The sequence below is a fragment of the Balaenoptera acutorostrata genome, chromosome 4 (assembly GCF_949987535.1).
Source record: "Balaenoptera acutorostrata chromosome 4, mBalAcu1.1, whole genome shotgun sequence".
NCBI lineage: Eukaryota > Metazoa > Chordata > Mammalia > Artiodactyla > Balaenopteridae > Balaenoptera > Balaenoptera acutorostrata.
This window is the reverse complement of record NC_080067.1, coordinates 27217812-27236509: the sequence shown is the minus strand read 5'-3', so window position 1 is coordinate 27236509 and position 18698 is coordinate 27217812. Positions and strand designations below refer to the sequence as shown.

General features: G+C 44.8%; 1 protein-coding gene across 3 annotated transcripts in view; it reads right to left on the bottom strand.

Annotated features, from left to right (window-relative positions):
* ZBTB38 (zinc finger and BTB domain containing 38) overlaps positions 1 to 13203 on the bottom strand; it is a 76255-nt gene extending 63052 nt beyond the window's left edge. For all 3 annotated transcript variants that reach the window (XM_007188053.3, XM_007188054.3, XM_007188056.3), the window contains exons 1-2: positions 12875 to 13203; positions 11587 to 11661 (exon numbers count right to left, since the gene is read on the bottom strand). The gene's annotated coding sequence lies outside the window, so the exon portion shown is untranslated. The remainder of the gene's footprint in view (positions 1 to 11586; positions 11662 to 12874) is intronic.
* Positions 13204 to 18698: the final 5495 nt, after the last annotated feature.

Genomic DNA, 18698 nt, shown 5'->3' with positions numbered 1-18698 from the left:
TCTCTGTATCTCCCACAGCACCTAGAGCATTGCCAGGTGCAATGGAGGGGCTTATATGGGTAGGATCTTGATTAACCAACACCAAATTAGGGGTCCTTTCTCAGCTCCCACCACTACCAGTGGCATCTTCAGCTTTGTCCTTTGAAACCACTTCCTAAAATTAGAGAACTTGTTCCATGAGTTAAGGAACGGATCTGGGGACTAAAAATACCTATGGAAGTCTTTCAAGTTCTTAATCACTTGTTTACCAAGTCAGGGGGGGTGGGGGGACAAGTTGTCTGGCAAGCAGACCACAGTCTTTGTTTACATCTGTCCCTCCTATAACAGGGAAAGGGGACACAGAAATAAGGGTGGCTTGACGACCACACCACTGCCTCCAAAAAATGTGCCTCAACGTTTCCTCGGGCTCTCAATGGCATAGTGCATTTCACAGAATTATAGGATGGGCAAGGCACTTCAGATGATGTCATCTGAACCCCTTCTTTCTTTTTCTTTTTTAAAATAAATTTCATTTATTTATTTCTTTATTTTTGGCTGCGTTGGGTCTTCACTGCTGCGCGCAGGCTTCCTCTAGTTGCGGTGAGTGGGGGCTACTCTTTGTCGCGGTGCGCGGGCTTCTCATTGCGGTGGCTTCTCGTTGCAGAGCACGGGCTCTAGGCGCGTGGGCTTCTGTAGTTGTGGCTTGCATGCTCTAGAGCACAGGCTCATTAGTTGTGGCGCACGGGCTTAGTTGCTCCGCGGCATGTGGGATCTTCTTCCCGGACCAGGGCTCGAACCCGTGTCCCCTGCATTGGTAGGTGGATTCTTAACCACTGCGCCATCAGGGAAGCCCCTGAACCCTTTCTCTGAGGGAGGAGAAAATCAGATTCAAAGAGATTGTGATATCTGAAGACCTCAGCAACCAGGATAAAAGCCGTATTCCTTAATTACTAGTATTCTGCTCTTTGTAATTCAACACACTGGCTCAATTTTAAAAAAAAAATCCACTTTTCACCTAAATAGGTGCCTGACAAATGGTTATAGAATAAGTGAATTAATGAATAGATTCCAGTATAGAGGGTTTATAACTTCTTTCCCAGTTCCTCTCAGAAGGAAATGTTATAGAATACTTAATTTTTTTAAAGCTCAACTAAATATAATTTTTAGCAAAATAGTAAATATTAGGCAAAACATCACCTGGGACCAAGTGTTATTTGAGAAGTATCAGAGGTGATAGGCTTGATTGCTATATTAAGTCATTCAGATTAAGTTCAGCCAGCTGAAGTAGGCTTTTGTCCTATTTGGTTTGCAAAGAAAAATCTCATGAGTTAGCATAAGCAGCTAAAAATAAGTTGCAGGTTTCATTTTCTGTTGTTCAGTATGGTTTTGAAACCAGAAGGTGCAAAACTAGGAGATACACCAACGCCCACTGAAGAGCAACAATTCGAATAGTCCCCTTTCTGGCCCAGCAACCTGATTACAGCTCACAACCAGGCCTAAGACACGTACACCTATGTCCCTCTCACCATGGTCTCTTGAGATGGCTGCCCCTGATGAATAAGGCATGGCAGGAAATTAGGGACTGAGGCCAGTCCTGGGGGACAGTGGCTTGTGTGTGTGTGTCTTGTCATATCCGGACAGGAGGCCACATAGACATCAGTCTCATGTGCACAGCCTCAATCTTAGGTGGTGCTGCGGACCCCACCACAAAACAAGGGAATAAATAATGCTAGAATTTCACTAAGAGGAGGCCCTGAAGGTAGTGAGCACAGCAGGTACCCCTCGACCTAAATGCCCAGGGCCTTGTGCGATTCCATACTGCAAACCCAGGGGGCTCACGATAAGTTTAATTTCAAAACTGTCTTCCCAGGGCCAAGTCTGGCAAAAAGGTGTTTGACAGAGGCGTAAATGCTTCAAAGGGATGGCAGCCATCTCACACTGGAGCGTTCAGCTGCGGGCACGAGGCCCGGAGAGAGCAGAGCTGGTGAGAGAAAGCCCTCAGCGGAATGAGATTGAGAGGGGGCAGAGAAGGGTTAATCTCCTTCCATCAGAGGAGGGGCCATTTGGTGAAGGTGAAGAGAATAATCTGTATGAAGAACAGGGAAGACATAGAGCCATTCCAGAAAAGAAATGACCGTGCAGGGGTGAGAAGGATGATTTGTCCTCGATTTTTCACCGTGAGACCATTTCTTAGATCTGAGTCTTTGAAGTTACAGTCTCAGGGTGGAGGAGGGGAGAACATTCACACTCAGTGCTGGAAGACGAGCTTTGATTGGGTCTGAGATGGGCTGACTCTGATTGACTCTGAGAAGCAGAGGGTGAGGCCAAAGCCACCAGGATGCCGCCGTAGACGCCTAACCATAAATTAGAAAGCGGCAAAATAAACAATAGGAGTTGCTCATAAAAGAGAAGCCAGTGGAGTGGCTGAATCCCCCTTCCTTGGGGTGAGGAACAACCTCCCCCTTTTTTTAAACCTAAAATAAAACTTTTAAAAAGTTGCTTTTAATAATTTTGGGGGAAAGAGTTTAAGATTCACAAGAAGTTGCAAAAATAGTACAGTAACTGTATGATGTCATCTGTCTTCCCAGAATGGTATTATCTGATACTACTGTAGTACATTCTCTAAACCAAGAAAGTAATATTGGTACGACACAGTTAACTCAGGTACAGACTACTACTTCAGATTTCACCAGTTTTTACATGCATTCTGTGTGTGTGTGTGTGTGTGTGTCTGTGTGTCTAGAGCTCTATGAAATTTTATCACATGTGGAGATTGGAGAAGCCATCAACACAATCAAGATACAAAACTATTCCATCACCACAAAGAAACTCCTGTGCTACCCCACCATAGTCCCACCTTCCACCAACCCTAACCCCTGGCACTGATCTGTTCTCCAACACTGTAATTTTGTCCCTTTAAGAATGTTACGTAAGTGCAATCATGCAGTCTGCAACCCTTTGGAACTGGCTTTCTTTCACCCAGCAGAATGCCCTTATGATCCGTTCATGTTGGATGGGAAGATGTGCCTTCTTTTTTTTTTTTTTTTTTTTTTAAATTTTATTTATTTATTTATTATTTTTGGCTGTGTTGGGTCTTCGTTTCTGTGCGAGGGCTTTCTCTAGTTGCGGCAAGCGGGGGCCACTCTTCATCGCGGTGCACGGGCCTCTCACTATCACGGCCTCTCTTGTCGCGGAGCACAGGCTCCAGACGTGCAGGCTCAGTAATTGTGGCTCACGGACCTAGTTGCTCCGCGGCATGTGGGATCTTCCCAGACCAGGGCTCGAACCCGCGTCCCCTGCATTGGCAGGCGGATTCTCAACCACTGCGCCACCAGGGAAGCCCAAGATGTGCCTTCTTACTGCTGAATAGTAATCCATGGCATGGAGGTACCACAGTTTGTTATCCACTGAAGGACACGTGGTAGGTGTCCAGTTTTAAGCTATAGCAAATAAAACTGCTATGAATATTCATGTACAGGTTTTTGTGTGAACCTAAGTTTTCATTTCTCGCCTGTAAATACCCAGGAGTGGGAATGTACGGTAAGTGTATGTTGAACTTTATGAAAAATTATCAAACTGTTTTCCAGAGTGGCTGAACCATTTATACTCCCACCAGCAGTGTATGAGCAATCTGGTTTCTCTACATTCTCGCCAGCATTTGGTAACATCAGTATTTTTTATTTTAGCCATCCTGATAGATGCATAGGGGCTCCTTTTGATGGTCCTCAGTCAAGATGGCAGTCAAGTGTGGGGCCTTCAGGGCTTGAATGGCATGGCTTCAGATCTCTCTCACTGTTCCAGCTTTCCTAATACTTGTCTATACAGCAATGTGGGCTGTCTGGCATTTTGATGATGGAAAATGGGGCTCTTGATACGGGGTGAGGTTTCAGGTTCGTCTGGTTCCTCTTGACGGCAGTAGTGGGACATTGCCATCTGGGAATGTTGGGCTTCTTTGAGGCAGTACCTCTTGGCCCAGCAGGCAGACTTGATACCAGCGATACTTGCTCCCATGGGGTAATAAGAAGGCCATGATATGACAGTCAAGGGGCAGTGACGGACTTTGCCTGGGCTGGCGTCCTCCTGCAGCTTTGGCCAGAGACTGTATAAGTGCTTTTTATTCCTAAAGTTGGTAACTTATTAGCAGGATGTATGTCTGTTCCGGCAGGGTGGTGGTGGGGCGGACATGGAGTCAGCACAGACAGGTAAGGATGGGACCACCAGTGGCACTTGTCAGATGTCACAGGCCACACTGAACAGTTCTTGCCCTTGGACCTCCTACTCTGTTGACCACTCAAGACTCTCCAGCAGCATGCGGACACTTTGTCTGGATGTCATGGAACTCTGACTTCCACCTCCTGGGAGTTAGATCTGGAGGCACTGCTGTCACCATCCCATGGATCTTCCTAGCCTAGGGATCCAGGTCCTGCCAGCAATTAGAATTCCATGTGCATAGCAGAAGGTGTCTCAGCCAAGGAAGTTGCTCAGGACACCAGGGAAATGGGCTTTGTAAAGGGCCAGCCTCATAGCGATGACTCGAGTTGGCCCAGCCATGTCTGGAAAGTCACCTTCCGTCTGCTGTACCCCTGATTCAAGGGAGGCTGTGGACCTTCCCAGAATCCATACCCATCATGACCCTGGCTCCACAGGTTTGGACCAGGAGGCCAAGAATCAGGAGGGCAGTGATCCTGCATGAGGACAGCCAAGAGATAATGGAGATCGTGCACAGAAGCAGGGAAGCTCTGTGATCCTAGGCAAATTCCTTCATGCTTCTGTGTGTAGGATGGGTGCAGGGAACGAAGGCGCTCCTTCGACTTTTGGCTCTTGTGCTTTACCTGGTGCATTCACAGGACATGGACGTGAACTTGGGCATGGAGGAACCTAAATGGTGATATATAGAACCTGACCATGAACTGGGGACTGTTGGGGGCTGAGCAGTCTGTGGAGGCTGAACCCAAAAGTCAAATGATACGATAGTGACCCTCCAGAAGTTGAGGTAGTATTGATAAAATGAGTGGAAGGGCAGCCAGATACTATCAGGTGACCAGTGGGTATGGTCTGATGGCTTTGAGCAGAGTTATACAGATAAGATGGATAGTTACACTTCCTCTTAGAAGGTGGTGAGAATTTTCAAATTTGGTTGTTGTTTGTTCACTACGTTCTCCGGTGTAACAGAGGATTTTCCAAGTTTCCATTCTTGGGTACCTCTTCTCTGGCCCATTGTCCTCGTTCGGCCAGATGCTCCTACTTATCTGCTGTCAGAAGGCAGCCCAGCCCACAGCACCTTTCGGATATAATGAGGCAGGCGCAGACTGGGGCAGTACCTTGCCTGACCGTGAGGTTGGGTAATGAGACTCCATCCTCCAGGCTGAATGCACGGCAGCTCCCCCCGGCTCTGGCTTGGTCTTTTCAACTCACGCTGCTGCGACCTAACTTTTGCCACAGTATGAGTCTTGCCCTTGCCTGCCCCTGCACTGTTCTCTTGGCTTCTGATTCTGGACCCAACCTCATACTCAGCCCTCATGGTCTGGATCCGTGTGGCTATCCTGTGTCCTCCTTGGTCTAAGTGTTACCACCTCGGGGTTCAGGGCCCAGAGTGGTCTCATGAGGTGACCCTTGCAGGGTCTGGGCCGCCCACACATGTCCTGAGGTATGCCCTGCCTATCAGAAGGCAGATAAAAATTCCCTGGTGGAAGCAAGCGCTCACTTCAGGAGTCAGTCTTCTCTCGGCGCCTTGTCTCTACTGCTGTAACAGAGAAGAACAAACCTGACTCCATAGTGGATCTATTCCTTTAGCTCTAACCTTTGTGCTCTGTGGCCTGTGCTTAGTCATGCTGGCTCTGCACGTTCTGTAAAACAATGTTGCCCATAGCCTGAAATATAAGTGATAGCCCATTCTCAAGGCTCTGACCTTTAAAGGTATAACACTTCTCCATTCACATAGAGATAAAAAGTTGCAGAACAGAGAATAACATTTGTCTTGTTGGAGGTTTATAGGAACATTGTGACCAGACCTACTTGGACAGCTGCAGGACCAAAGGATTCCAACACCAAGAAGTTTGCAACAACTAGCCACACCTCCTCCCCTTTTAGTATAAAAGATGCCTGAATTCTAACTCTGGTAGGCTGGTTGTTTGGGACCCTAGTCCACCATCTTCTCAGTCTGCTGGCTTTCTGAATAAAGTCACCATCCCTTTGCCCCAACACCTCCTCTCTCGATTTACTGGCCTGTCATGTGGCGGGCTATTGCTACTACTACTGAGCTTGGACTTGGTAACACTACCCAGAGGTTGGGTGGATCCGGGCCCTTTGTTTATTCAAGTTCTAGTTCTACCTTTGCCACTAAATCTTTGGGTAACAACCATAAGTGAGTAAATTAACCATTCTGACACTCAGTTACCTCATATTTACGATAAGGTTTCCTAACTCCCTAGCCGATAATCTTTCAACTATACCAAACCACGATTAAGGAGAAATTAAAATTAAATTTCAGAAGCCAAAAAGAGCCTTTAAGTTAAATTCTGGTTTAGATATGTTAGCTTAGGGTTAACTATTTTCTGTCTAATAAGTGTTGCTGAAAATGAATGTTTATTGAATTGAATGCAGCATTAACAATAGTTCTCAGGCCTTAATGTGCATAAGGATTGGGAGGGTATATTAAAATGCATATTCCTAGGCCCCCTCCTCAGAGCTTTTGATGCCACTGGGGCCTAGGAGCATGCATTTTAACATGAGAAACTGAAGGGGACTTAGGTTTTGAAATAGACATTGGTAATTTTTTAGAGGCTAATTTATCAATATGCATTAGGAACTTTAAAAATAGGTCGTTTGACCTACTGATTCAATTCTAGGAATTTTGCCTAAGGTGTCCACCAAGATTTATCTACAAGAATGTTTTTGTGTTTATAATAGCGGAACACTAGAGGCAATAAAAATGTACATAAAAAAAGAATGGATAAATTAAGATATATCCATGCAATGGAAACACAGCAATTAAAAATCAAATTTTCAAAATCATTTAGTGACTTGAAAAAATGTTTACACCATAACGTTAAGTGGGGTGAAAAAAAGCATATAAAATACCATTTCAGTAATGTTTAAAAGAAGAAAAGAATATATATGAAAAATTGAAAAGAAATACATTGACATGTTAATATTGAATTGTTGCTTGGTTGTTGGATTACTAGAGATTGTTGGTTTCTTCTTGATATTTTTCTGTATTTTCCAGATTTAGATTTTGTATAGTGACTAGTTATGGCTCTTCTTACAAATTTTTTAAAAGTAAAGAAAAGGAATTTGCCTCATGTAGAGTGAAAAGAGAGGGAAGAGTGGCCGCTTAGGAGCCCAGCCCAGCCATGGCCTCGCTGCTGCAAGAGGACTTGGAAGACAGATAGACTCAGTCCGGTGCTGGGGTGAATTTTAAGCTACATTCTCTTTTGCAAAGTACCTTGATATAGTCGATACCAAGGAATTTGGGTCAATGAGAAAGTCCTTTTCACTAGATACTACTTTCCTGCTGCATTTGAAGATAACAGACTATAGGAACTGGAATGTGGAAGGGAATTCACAGTTTCCACAACATCTTTACTGCTCTTGGGTTGATCTCATGCTTGTTGCCTCTGTGTGTAATCCCCCCGGCCCCTACCCAGAACACCAAGCAGAGAGACTGCACTCTACTTAGGGGCTTCTGGACAGATGATGGGCTCTATTCCGGCTTGGGAGACGCCACCCAGGGCCAGTGCTTCTGTGGAGTGCTTTCAAATTCTCCTCTGGCCAGTGCACTGGGAGCTCCATCGAATGCCAGGAAGCATCTTTTTTTGGCAGAGAGATGGCTCAAATACCCTCCCTCATGGATCTTAGTGAGTCCCAGGTCAAATGTCTCTGAATAAGATTAGAAGCTTCGTGGTTAGGCCTCTGGCCTAGAGTCAAAGCTTTTCAAATGTCCTTGAAATTTTTACACCACATGCTTTGGCTAGTTAGGAAGTGGTGCGGGGACTTCCCTGGTGGCGCAGTGGTTAAGAATCCGAATCTGCCTGCCAGTGCAGGGACATGGGTTTGGTCCCTGGTCCGGGAAGATCCCACATGCCATGGAGCAACTAAGCCCGTGCGCCACAGTTACTGAGCCTGAGCTCTAGAGCCTGTGAGCCACAGTTGCTGAGCCCGTGTGCCACAACTACTGAATCCCGCGCGCCTAGAGCCCGTGCTCAAGAGAAGCCAACGCAAGGAGAAGCCCACGCACCGCAACGAAGAGTAGCCCCCGCTCAGCAACGAAGACCCAACGCAGCCAAACATAAATAAATAATTTATATATATATATATGTGTATGTATATATATAAAGGAAGTGGTTCTAAGGATTCCAGATGAAAGTCAATTTAGAGAGACCAAAAAATAAATAAATATGATACTTATAAAAAAATAAATAAATATGATACTTACAGTATTAATAGCAATATCAAAAGCCAAACGCCAATGCTGACCATAACTATGGTACTTGTTTTCATCAACAACTCGAGTTGCCACACATTTTCCTAAGTTGCCCAAACCATTTCACATATACTACCTTACTTATTCTGACAGAATCTCAGTTTTACATTTTTTAAAAATACCATTTCGGAAGCAGGAGGAAGCTATAAAGTTCTGATGAAAACCAGAGGCTTGAGTTAAAAACAAAACCCTGAAGTCTTCAGTGTGGTGTTTTCCAACTGCGTTCTTGACAAGAAGTCAGGGGATTTCAGCATGAGAAATTACGAAGCCCCATTACCGTGAATTCTTAGCTTTGGTGTCTGTGACGTGGCCTGATTGCAAAATCCTCCAAAGGGAGTAACAGGACATTCATAATGCTGACCCAGAGCAAGAGGGGAGCTTGTACTTCTGTGCCATGGAAAGTATAAAACCTCTGGGGTTAAAAATAACCAACTGGTCCAGGCACTGCCTACGTCAGCCAGTTGTGCCCAGACCGCATCTGCATATCACAAATCAACAGGGATGACCTAAGCTCTGAAAAGACTATGAGTCCCCAGATTTGAATTCTATCCCTCATATGGAATTAAGAACGGAAAAAAAAATTTATATATATAAAACTGAATCACTTTTCTATACACCAGAAACAAACCCAACACTGTAAATTAATAATACTTCAACAAAAAAAATTTAGAAGTAAAATAAAATATAAAATTATAAGTTAAGGAAGCTCAAGAAAGTCTAACTTTCCCCGTAACGTCTACTTGGAGGCTTTTTTGAAAATGTCAAAGATCAAAATATTTACAAAGTGTGTATTTGTTACCGCTGCCTTGCTGGTGGGTCCGTGGTGTCACCCAGTGTGCTGTACCAATTCCCTGTGGAGGGTTCGTGCTGGCGGCAATGAAATTTTGATTTGGCGGCCGCACTCCTCTCTCTGCCATGCTAGGCAGCTAGACGTTAAAAATCAGCAGGTTGACCCCAGCTAACCCCTTCTACACACACTCATTTGCCAATTCCTCCTGCATACTTAGTGCTTTGAGGAGTCATTATCACATGGCAGTTGAAATTAACAAGCTATGACTAAGAGTCTCCCCAGTGAATGGACCCTGGCTCCTTTTCCTCCTTGACCATGGCCTTTGGCCCTGCCCTTCCTGGCAGACTCCTTTAGGCTTGTACATGCAGCAACAGATCGTCCCCACTTGGCTCCAGCTTTTGAAACCTGGTACTTGTTCTCAACTTACTCCTCCTGGCTGCTTCCTTGTTACAGGCACTGTACTCTCCCGTTCAAGCTGGTCTTATCTTTAGTTTACTCCACTAGCCCAGCCAGCTCTCTCCGCCCAGTAGACACTTCTGGGACCCACCAAACCAAGAAAATGGACTTTCAAAGGTTGAAGCACTTTTGCAATAAGTAACTTGTTCTTCTATTCCACTCCTCCTTAGCCCACTCCAGATGTGAGGGGGCTGGGCAGAGGCGAGGCAGCAGTAAGAGGAGATGAGGCCAGACGTTAGGCTCCAAGAGAGCCTGAGAGCTGTGTTAAACCAGCCAGTAGCTGGCCTTCCCACACAATGGACAATGTATATTCTTCAGGGTGTGGGTGTGAGTGCCAGAAATGTCAAGTCCAGGGGTAAAATATAATCAGAAAACGGACTGTCTAGTCAGATATTGACAACAAAACTAGAGAAGTAGGTACCAGGCAGCTCAGGCAAGGACTGGAGTCCATTTTTATAGTGTGTGTGCTGTTGAAGTGAGCACATATAGTCCATTTTTATTGGAGGTCTTTATGATGCCTTGGGACCATCATAGAGGTACCACCATATGGTTTCTGATATTTACCAGCGAGGGGGATACTGCACTAAGACCAACAATGGTGAAAAGGTTACATAAAATATCAAATTAATTCAGGGTTCTTCAGACAGGGCTTATAACCTTACCACTCATTATTTCAGTAAATGTTTTGCAACTTTTGCTGAAAAGAAAAAGCTAGAATTGTATATCAAATCCTTTGGGGAGCATTAATCTCCCCAGCCAGAGCCATTTTAGTCTGCTTTTACATGTTTCTCTAATAACTTGATTTGAAGATCCCATCTTGTCAGGAATTCCCTCCACTACCTCCCACTATTAAAAAGTATGCCAAGATCTGGAGGAGGGTAGCTTCCCAACACCCCCAAGAGCAGACAGAACCATGAGTTAAAGAAACCATGAGCTTTCCTAGTGACCACTGGTGGAACAGCATTCTGTTGGACAATTCCAACAACCATGACTACACCCAGGACCAGGAAACTGAGCCAGAATGGTCCTAGACTAAGAGGACCTTGTGGGGGGGAAAAAAAGAGGGAAGAATGTCCTTCGTGGTTCACTGGCCACTGGTGGCCTGATGGCGCTCATGTAAATGCTTAGGGTCAGAATGGACAGAGGCATCTTGAAAAATCTCACCCACTGCTCCTTGCCCACTCTTTACCTAAGAGTGTCTGTTAGAGAATTCTAAATATCTGATCACTGTTTATTTCTCCCACTGCTTCATTCTGCTGTCCTATCCTTGAGCATCTCTAAGTTCCTTATTATGCTGTACCAGAGAAGACTACCTCTTTTCTCCAGAAATTCTCCTGAGCTGTCACTGGCAAGTGGCTGCTCCCCACCCCAGGGACTACATTTCCCAGACCTCTTTGCAGTCAGATGTGGTCATGTGACCGGCATTTTAGCCAATAGCGTATTAGTAGAAGTGTTGCGCACCACTTCTAGGCAGGGGCCGTGAAAGTCTCCATGTGCACCTTTTCACACTCTTTTTTTCCTCCTCCACTGGGAAGTGGAAACAATCCCAGGTGACCTTGGAAACCACATACTGCAGAAGGTGGAGCCTCTCTCAACCCATGTCTCTGAATGAATGCATGAAAGAGAGTTGCCCCACTAACCTCTACTGTTACAAGACCAAGAAATAAACTCCTATTATGTTTGAGTCATTATACATTTTTCGGTCTATTACAGCAATTAGCCTATCGTAACTATTCCTATTACCCTCTCTGATACAGCTGTTATCATTGTGTGCAGAAGTCCCTGTGCCTTCTCCCCTTTCCTTAAACCTTACTGCAAAGCAAAAGGATAGATTTAGTAAACTAAATTTAAGCAGCCATTAGGGACAAATGACACTCACCAAATGAATGGTCACAGCATTCAGCTCTTACAGCCAGAAGAAGAGTGGTTTAGCAGAGCCTCACTTCAAGACAACCTGATATATGAAAGTAAAACAAAAAGTAAAATGTAAGACCTACAAAACAGATATATTGGTGTGTCATGGTTAATTTCCAAAGGGTGTTTCCAGTCCATAAAGAAATCTGCCACTCTTTTTCAGTAAGCAACGAGCTTCCCTATTGCATTCATAACATAAGATACATTTTAAAATACCCTCCCACCCCCTCATTATAAAACTGAATTTATAAAGAACAATTCTTCTCTGCTAAGTAAGCTGTACAAAGACTAGATAATGACTCAGGAGATGTCTTTGGAAGCCAGGAGAACAGGGTATGATTTCTATGTCTGTGTGCTCTGCAGTTCTTATGTGCACGTTAAAACTTTTCTCTCGGGAATTTAACTCTCTTGGGTAGAAACTTCCAGAGCTTGTAAAATTACAAGCTATGCAAAAACTTACGATTTCTTTAGGTGAAATTAAAACAGACACCAAAGATACATTATAATCTGTCTTTGTGTTTAATATCATCCCAGATGCGATGGCACACGTAGGAATGAAAATAAGCTCTCTGTAAACAGGGCAGTGAGGCAGTGGAGGTGTACACACCAGAACAACCACAGGCAACCAGAAACACGCTGGGTAAAGGCAGCTGGTTGTGGTCGTTTTCTTACCAGAGCTGCCATCTTTTAACAGGTTAGGTGCGAAAATACCATTTGACGGCCCAGGGCACGTATTTGCCTAGAACAGGGTTTATTTTTGTGTCTGATTACTTGGTATAAGATCCAGGAAGCAAATAGTTCAGAACTGAACAAACATTCTGGCTGTCCAAAACAGAGCACTAGGGCAGAAGGAGGAAGAGGAAACAAAACAAGAGGAGTGACGGGGTGGAAGGCACGACATGGGCCATTTTCCCCAGAATTCAGCCTTAGTGTGTGTGTGTGTGTGTGTGTGTGTGTGTGTGTGTATACACAGATATACACACACACAGATATATATATATGTGTGTATATATATATATATATATATATATTTTTTTTTTTTTTTTCGAGAGGAAACGCATTCTTGTCTGGTCCTGTGGAGAAGAAAAAGATCAGAGAGATCCCTTTGGTGCCGTATTCGGAGGGTCTCCCAGATGCAGCCCCCATTCCCTCCCTCCGGGCTGGGGCCTGCCAGGCACAGGTGTCAGGGAACAAGATGGCGTCCCACAGTGAAGGGCGCTGAGTGAGGGGGTCTGGGGGTGGCCTTCACTTACTCGGAGGCGCTGGCTCCTCTGAAACCCAGACGCTGCCAACTCTCTGGACTCAGGAGTTATAACCGCCTTCTTGCTCTGGGTTCTTCACTTCTTGTCGAGATCAGCTCCACATATCTTTCTGATGATGTCACCCATTCTGACTTCCTACATTTTGAAAGTTGATCTATAAGTAAAACCTTCCGTGAGGCTTCAAAGAAAAAAAGCAGCAGCAGAAAAGGAAAGAAAGGTGTGCTGTGGGGCGATGGAGAGGAGGAGGAGGAGAGAGGCAGTCGCCTCCTTATTTTGAGATTTGCTGCAGTCTGCGAGTGCCACTCCCCAGCTAGTTTCCTGGCTGCAGAGAGAGGCCAGTGGCCGGGCGTGGGTGACGTCAGGGCCAGGCCTGAGTCATCGCCAGTGGCCGGTCTGCCCTGCCACTCGGAAGGGGACAAAAGGAATCTTTGATGTCCAGAGGCCCTCCTCTCGGGACACTCGCCTGGACGAGCAGCAGGCCAGAACATTCCTGCCGCCTCCCCACCCCCGGCCGGCCTTCCTACTTCCGGAACCGTCCCAGGCAGATTCAGCAAGGCCTCCCCAGGGGACATCGCCCTCCTGCATGGCAGAGGCATGGCCGCTTTCTGCCGAAGAAGAAGCAGGGGAGGGTATTTCTCTGGGGATTTCTCACCTCACCCTCCGGCATCCCCCCGCTTCCCTGTGATGCCACCTTACCCAGGGAGTTGCTGTGGTACTCAAGAGACCTGGAAAGGTGGCAAGTGCCCTTGTCACCCACCCTGGGCAGCAAGCAGTGCTCAGTGTCTATTCTCTGCCTTCGTACCATGACCCTGGGCCTCCGCTCTCTGCTCTCTGGGTACCAGTGTGAGCTTGCACATCCTGGATTGAAGGGGGCCCCTCTCTTTAAGAGGGGTATTTATATCCCAGTGCCTGCCACGGGGCGCAGTAAACACATGATGTATAAGTGAATGATCATTTTAAAATAAAATAGTAAAGAACATGTATCGAATACTTGCAGTGAATGTTGGAACCTCTGTGCTAAGTGCTTTAGAGATTATTTCGTTTATTTTTATCGTGACAAAGCTATGAGGTAGGTACTATTATTATTCCTAGTTCTACAGATGAGGTGCTCAGAGACATGAAGACACTTCTCTAAAGTCTCATAGCTAGTTAGGGGCAGAGTCTGCATCATCTGATCTCAAACCCTGTGTTCTCAACCATGTTGTTGAGTGGCTGAGCGAACGAATGAATATTGACCAAGAGTAGCCTGTCCAGGTGAGGGGAAATGAGGGTGATGATGGGGCTTGAAACCACATCCTATGAGGAAATAGTGGAGCAATTAGGGATGATCTGTTTAGGGTAGTAGGCCTCAAGCTCTTTCGATGGGTCAACACGATGTCTGAAGCTTGGATACTCAGAGTGGCCGGGGGGGTGGGGGCAGGGGGCGGGCAAGTCTGGTCGGGTTCAAGGCGCGGTGAGGAGCTAGAACCAGAAGACAAAGCTAGGGAGGTCTGGTGGTACGTGGCGGATGCAGGGTCTGAGGGCACAGTGGACAGAGCAGCTCAGAGGCCCAGACTTATCTTTATTGGCCCCTGGCCTCAGGGGTGTGGGTGGCAGGGTGAGTGCAGCTAAAGGCACAAGCCTGTGGCAGACATGAAGACCACGGGGAAGAATGACACGAGCGCGTTCTCAAAGACCCCGAGACTTGGAGAAAGAGCTGGAACTGCCATGTGGTTTCAAAGCACCAGGAGGGGCTGGAAGTGACAGGAAACGGAGCTGGACCTGACAACGGCAGTCGCTGCCCTGAGCGCTGCCCTACCAGGAATCGGCTGCCTTTCTGGAACGGAGTGAGAGTCCCATCAGTGGCTGTGCTCAAGCCAAGGTGAGAAGGGCTGGCAAGGGGAGAACATCCGTTTATGGGGGTATCTGGGCCCTGGATAAGAATGACCTTCGAGGTACCTTCTCCCCCTATGGTTCATGATTCTGTGGTTTGTACTTTTCCATGATTCCAAGAGGAAGATAAAAGCCAGGACTTTCCAGCCCCTTGTGGCAGTGGGCAGAGAGGTTCTGGCCTCCTCAGTGATGCCACTCTGCGGCTCTCCTTTCCACCGTGGGGCCGGGTGTCTGGTCACGGGATCCCTCTCCTGGGCTCAGGAAATCAATCCCTCTGATCGTTGGGGACGTTGTTGCTTTGTTCCTGGAACTGCTGCCAGTTGCCACTCTGAGGACTTTCACTTGTGCTGTGGGGTCTGACTCCCCAGGCAGGAGGAATTAGCAGAGGTGAGTTTCAGCAGAGAGAAAGCCACATGCTTTGGATCAAGGCAGCAGCAACCCGGGTCACTGTCGACGTCTGCACAGAGCCTGACCTTGGGCTGAGGAGAGCGCTTTAAGTTCCAGGCATTTCTGGCAAAGGCTTGTTGATTCTTTTCTTCTCTCTGCAGAAAATGCCCCTGGGCACCTCCCTGTTGTTTCCCCAAAGGCTCCATGGCCTTGCTTGCTTCATATACATGGGTATTTATTTCTCTAATTAGATGAACAGAGGCTGTTTTTTTTTTCAATCTACCTTGTGGGACCAGGATAATGTGAAGAGAAAGATAAAGCAAAGAAGGAGAAATGACGAATAAGCTTAAGTGAGACGCAGCTCCTTGCATTGTATGCTCTGGGGTTGATTCTAACAGTGAGGATAAAATCAGAGAACTGGGCAAAACATCTATTTGAGGACACAGAGATGTAAGTACAGCGACACCCCTAACCTCTACGCCATCTGGAGAACCCTCCTCTTTGGTACAATAAATGCAGTTATATACTGGAAATTTAAAAAACAACAACAAAGACTTAGAAGACTTGTCTGTACTTGCTGCCTCCAATTTTTCTCATCTCAATCACTTTTAAAAAAACAATTTATTATTATGGTATAATTTATATGCCCTAAAGTTAACCCACTTACAGTGTACAAGTCAATGGATTTTAGTCTATTTATAGAAGTGTGTGATCCATAACCTCATGTTAGAACATTTTAATCACCCCAAAAAGAAACCTTGTGCCCACTAGCAGTCATTCCTCATCTGCCTCCACCTCCCCACAGTCCTGGGCAAACATTAATCTTCTCTCTGTCTCTGTAGATGTGCCTCTTCTGGACACTTTGTATAAATGGAATCATGCAATATGTGGCCTTTTGTGCCTGGCTTCTTTCATTCAGCATAATGTTCTTAAGGTTTGCCCATGTTGTAGAGTATATCAGTACTTCATTCCTTTTTATGCCTAAATAATATTCCATTGTGTAGCTATAACCACATTTTGTTTATCCATGCATCAGCTGATGAACACATTGTTTTCATTTTTGGCTGTTACAAATAGTGTTGCCATGAACACTTGAGTACAAGTTTTTGTGTGGACATATGTTTTCGTGTCTATTGGGTGGATACCAAGGAGTGGAATTGCTGGGTCATAAGGTAACTCTATGTTTAATATTTTGAAGAACTGTCAAACTGTTTTCCAAAGAGCTGTACCATTTCACATTCCCATCAGTGATGTGTGAGAACTCTGATTTCTCCACATCCTCACCAACAATCTTATTGTCTGGGTTTTAGATTCTAGCCATCCTACTAGGTGTGATGTAGTATCTCATTTTGGTTTTGATTTGCATTACCCTAATGACTAATGATGTTGAGTATCTTTTCATCAACTTATTGGCCTTTTGTATACCTTCTTTGGTGAATTAGACAATTCAAATCCTTTATTCATTTTTTAATTAAATTATTTGTCTTTTTATTTTTTACTTGTAGGGGTTCTTTATATATTCTGGATACAAAGCTTTTGTCCGTTATATGTTTTACAAATACATCTCCCTGTCTGTAGGTGTTTCATTTTCTTTAGGGTAGTCTTTGAAGGAGAAAAAAATTTTAACTTTGATAAAGTCCAACTTATCTATCTTCTCTTTTATCATTTGTGCTTTTGGTGTCACATCTGAGAAACTGTTGTCTAACCCAAGGTCATAAAGATTTACACCTGAGTTTTCTAAGAGTTTTATAGCTTTAGTTCTTATGTTTAGGTCTATGATTCACTTGAAGTTAATTTTTATGTAAGGTAAGGATCCAAATTCATTCTTTGCACATGGATATCCAGTTGTTCCAGAACCATTTGTTGAAAAGACTATTCTCACAAGAATTCTGTACATCTAAAACTGATCTAGAATTTTAAAAGTTATTTAAATATAGTCTATTCTTTCCCCCAACGAATTGTCTTGACCCCTTTGTCAAATCTCAACTGACCACAAATATTAGTTTATTTCTGGACTCTTAATTCTATTCCATTGATCTAGATGTCTGTTCTTACACCAGCACCACACTGTTTTGATTACTGTAGCTTCATAAAAAGTTTGGAAATTCAGAAGTATGAGTCTACCAACTTTATTCTTTTTCACAGTTGTTTTGGCTATTCTGGATCCCTTGCATTTCCGTATGATTTTCAGGATTATCTTTTCAATTTCTGCAAAAAATCCAGCTGGGATTTTGACGGAGATCGTGTTCTACCTATAGATCAACTTGGGGAGTATTTTTCCAAATTTATTAGCTGTATGAGTTTAATGTTACTTAGCCTATACCAGCCTCCTTTTCTAGTCTGAAAAAAAAAAACCCAAAACCAAAAAACACCACCACCTCATGGGTTTGTAATGCGGATTAAATAAGATAGTGCTTATGTAACCCTATTAAGACCATGACCCACCTGGGCCAGTGTCAGGATGATGTTATAGTCTGAGAAATCCAGCCCAGTCATCAAAAAGTAACTTCAAATTAACTTCTATTCAATACTTGCATTTCTCAAACATCATACAGAGCCCCCTGCAATTCTTCTTAACAGCCTTTTCCCCTCATAGCCAAGCCCTTTATACCCCACAGCTTTAGCCTCCCCTTCTTTCTCCCAAGCTCCCTACAAAGCTCTTTCTCCAGCCCTAACCAGTGTTCTTCCAGTCCCTCTACTTCTGTCCAGTTCTTCTTCTGATGGGGCAGGAAAAGAAACTGGACAGGCAAAGCCAGAACTCTTCTTAGTGAGCAGGAAGAAAGGAAAATCAGGGAGCACTCAAGCTTAATTTTTGTCCCATCACTCATGTAAAATGCTTAGTGCAATGTCTGATGTATAAGAAGGGCTCAATAAAGGTAGGGTTTTTATTTTTTGTTGTGGTGGTGATTACGCCCATCCAGACTTTACGTTAATGGTGTGGGGTTTAGATCAGGACCTCTGAGAATCGAGCCTGGAGGCTACTGCTCAGTGGCCCATCCTCACTCATTTAGGTGAATTTGGGATTTTTGCTCTTTTTCCTTCCTCCTCAAAGAATCAGCCCCTAGAAAAATGTAAAAAGTTCATCTTTGAGGCTCCCTGAGTCATGTTTGGGGGTCATATCTCTGTTTCTTCCCTTACCCAGCACCAGGACCCTATGTTTCCTCCTCTTCTCCCATGAAAACTTCTGGTACAATGCTTTTAAAACTGAAAGTCAAGACCCACTGTCTATTGTGTCAAAACGAGCATTGGTTTCCAGTGACAGAATAAAAGAAAACAGAGTAGAAAATTTCCAAGTGCACTACACGTAAGACTTCTGTTTCAGTTTTATAACGTGTGTGAGCTGGGTCTCTCTGTGAAACCTATTTCTTACTGTGGTTCAGGGTTTTTAAAAAGTTTAAAAATCAGTGTTGGAGTAGATTTTTTTTAAATTAATTAATTAATTAATTTTTGGCTGCATTGGGTCTTTGTTGCTGCGTGCGGGCTTTCCCTAGTTGCGGGGAGCAGGGGCCACTCTTTATTGTGGTGCGGGGGCTTCTCACTGAGGAGGCTTCTCTCG